The sequence below is a fragment of the Mizuhopecten yessoensis genome, unplaced genomic scaffold, assembly GCF_002113885.1.
Source record: "Mizuhopecten yessoensis strain PY_sf001 unplaced genomic scaffold, ASM211388v2 scaffold8713, whole genome shotgun sequence".
NCBI classification, from domain to species: Eukaryota; Metazoa; Mollusca; class Bivalvia; order Pectinida; family Pectinidae; genus Mizuhopecten; species Mizuhopecten yessoensis.
The window spans coordinates 145,203-149,063 of NW_018407684.1; positions in this window are offsets into that span (position 1 = coordinate 145,203).

Genomic DNA, 3,861 nt, shown 5'->3' on the forward strand with positions numbered 1-3,861 from the left:
TTTACTGGTGGAGGAAAGCCGGAGAAAAAACACTGACCAACTGCCAGTAAATGGCAACTGCCCCACGTAGGTCTCAAACCCGCGACCCAGTGGTGAAGGGCTAGTGGTAGCAGAATGTCAGACGCCTTAACCACTTGGCCACCGTGACCCCCTTAGTTATCAATAATAATATACATTATATATAATTTGTAAAATTACTCTAAAGCACTTTACAACATATGGATAGCAGTATTAGTTATAATTGATAAGCTTTTTGCTTATCAATTATTACTTATACTACTATTCATATGTTGTGAAGTGCTTTACAAATCACCATTATACATTAAGTAAGAAGACAATTATCTCAATATGCATGTAAATGAATATATAAAGGGTGATGTGTACATGACTTCTGTGCAAAGACCCTTAAATGCAGACGTGAAGAGGTGGGTTTATATCCTTCTTGAATTGGCCAGGGTCTTGGACTTTCTAATAGCAGATGGTAAGCTATTAGTGCGTATGAATTGGGTATCTCCATATATGAAATTGTTTCATTAGACATATCTTTTAATTGAACACATGGTTTGAACAAATACACGTATTATAATTATTTTTCGGAATTTTTTGGTTCACCGATACCTTAGTTTCAAGATTTAAGGTTACTTTTGTTAGCTTTAAAATGTAAAATACACACAGTTGTAGTGTACCAGTATTATCAAGCGTGATGACAATATGAGATGTGCAGAACCAGGGGGATTTCTTCTGTGTCTTCTACGAAGAGGCGACCAAAATCGATATGCTGCCCCCATTGCAACACTTTGATCTTTTTCATTTCCCATCTACTTTTTTTTCGTTATCTACTTTCTCTTTCAGGCAATGACCCGAGCTGTCCCTATTTTTTAGAGGGAATGTTTTTAGAATAAAGGTGTATGTGAGTTGTCCTATCTGGACAAATCAAGCCAGAGTTATGTTTCCTTTAAGAAACAAGAGGCCCAATGGGCCTGAATCACTCACCTGGTATTAATCTCACACTTGTTATCTTAAAAGTGGACTAATATACAGATACAGGCAAAATATCTGTGTTCGATTCATAAGAATCTATTATATGATTTAAACATATGATGCCTGTGACCTTGAAAGTCGAACAAGGACATTAAGTTGAACAGAGTTTATAGCCTTCCGTCCCAGCATGCTTCTGGCCAAATATCATTACCTTGGACCTTTTGAATATTCAGAACAAGTCATTTAAAGATTTAAACATATTTGATCTCTGTGACCTTGAATATGAGCGAAGATCATTCATTTGAACAAACTTGTTAGCCCTTCATCCCAGCATCCAACTGGCAAAATATCATAACCCTAGGCCTCTTGGTTATTCAGAGGAAGTAATGTAAGGGTTTTAAACATATTTGACCCCTGTCACTTTAAAAATGGGTGAAGGTCATTCGTCTGAACAAACTTGGTAGCCCTTCAGCTCAGCATGATACTGGTCAAATATCATAATCCTAGGCCTCTTGGGTATTCAAGAGAAGTTGTTTAAAGGTTTCAAACATATTTGACCCCTGTGACCTTGAAAATAGGTGAAGGTCATTCATTTGAACAAACTTGGTAGCCCTTCATCCCAGCATGTTACTGGCCAAATATCATCATCCAAAGCTGTTTGGTTATTGAGAAGAGGTCGTTTAAAGGTGTCAAGCATATTTGACCCCTGTAACCTTGAAAATAGATGAAGGTCATTTGTTTGAACAAACTTGGCAGCCCTTCATCCTAGCATTTTACTGGCCAAATATCATCATCCAAAGCCATTTGGTTATTGAGAAGTTATTTTAAATGTTTTAAACATATTTGACCCCTGTGATCTTGAAAGTTTAAGTGGGTCAAGATTTTAAGACATTTGACCACTGTGACCTTGAAAGTAGGTCAAGGTAATTCATTTGAACGAACTTGGTATCCCTTCAACCCAGCTTGCTACAGGCCCAATATTAGTACCCTGGGCCATTTGGTTGTTGAGAAGAAGTCATTGGAAGATTGTATGACATTTGACCCCTATGACCTTGAAAATGGGTCCAGGTAATGATTCATTTGAACAAACTTGGTAGCCCTTTATCCCAGCATGCTACAGGCCAAATATCAATACCCTGGGCATTTTGGTTATTGAGAAGTTGTTTGAAGATTTTAAGACATTTGACCCCTGTGACCTTAAAAGTGGGTCAAGGTCATTCATTTGAACAAACTTGGTAGCCCTTCATCCCAGTATGCAACAGGCCCAATATCAGTACCCTGGGCATTTTGGTTATTGAGAAGAAATTGTTTGAAGATTTAACACATTTGATCCCTGTGACCTTGAAAGTGGGTCAAGGTCTTTCATTTGAACAAACTTTGTAGCCCTTCATCCCAGTATGCAACAGGCCCAATATCAGTACCCTGGGCCTTTTGGTTATTGAGAAGAAGTCGTTTGAAGATTTTAAGACATTTGACCCCTGTGACCTTGAAAGTGGGTCAAGGTCATTCACTTGGACAAACTTGGTAGCCCATCATGCTAAAGGCCCAATATCAGTACACTGGGTATTTTGGTTATTGAGAAGTTGTTTGATGATTTTAGGACATTTGACCCCTGTGACATTGAAAGTGGGTCAAGGTCTTTCATTTGAACAAACTTGGTAGCCCTTCATCTCAGTATGCAACAGGCCCAATATCAGTACCCTGGGCCTTTTGGTTATTGAGAAGAATTTGTTTGAAGATTTAACACATTTGATCCATGTGACCTTGAAAGTGGGTCAAGGTCATTCATTTGAACAAACTTTGTAGCCCTTCATCCCAGTATGCAACAGGCCCAATATCAGTACCCTGGGCCTTTTGGTTATTGAGAAGAATTTGTTTGAAGATTTTACACATTTGATCCCTGTAACCTTGAAAGTGGGTCAAGGTCTTTCATTTGAACAAACTTTGTAGCCCTTCGGGCAGGTGAACTAAAAAGCAATACATCTGGGAATTCTGGGAGAGCTGTACTCATTGATAAACAAGAGGCCCAGAGGGCCTGTATCGCACTCCTGTTTCTTTTGTTACATGAAACTGACATATAGGTAACTTAAGACCAAATTTGGTAACTAGAACACAAGACATTTTAACATCTCTTAAATGGTTCTGAAGGTAATTTTGTTTGAAATTTGAATTTTGACTCCCGACTTGCACTTAAAGTTGACCTTTAACCTCATTACTGTAATGAAGAACACAATTAACACAGCTGGTCTACATAACATACTCAAGTATCACGACTCTAGTCCCAATGGTTTTAAGGATATTGTTGTTTGAAGTGTTTAACATATTTGATCCCAGTGACCTTGAAAATAGGTGTAGATTATTTTAATGAGAAAACTTTATAGCACTCCATCCCAAGTACATACTGGCCAAATAACATGGCCCTGGGCCTTATGGAACTTGAGGAGAAGATTGAACAAAGTTTTTAACCCATGTTGACCCTTGACTAGCACTTAAAGTTGACCTTTGACCTCATTACTGTAATTAAGAAAAATATTCGCACTGCTGGTCTACAAAACATACCCAAGTATTATGACTGTAGTCCAAATGGTTCTTAGGATATTTTTGTTTGAAATTTTTAACATATTTGACCCCAGTGACCTTGAAAGACGGTCAAGGTCATTTTAATGAGGAACGTTTATAGCACTCCATCCCAGGTACCTACTGACCAAATATCATGAACCTAGGTCCTCCAGTTCTTCAGAAGAAGTCGTTCAAAAGAAAAAGTTGATGAACGGACTACCGACGACAGACGGACAACGGAGGCCGCAGTACGGCATAAGCTCACATGGCCCTTTGGGCCAGGTGAGCTAAAAACACAAGCAATGTTCTATAAAATTCTCA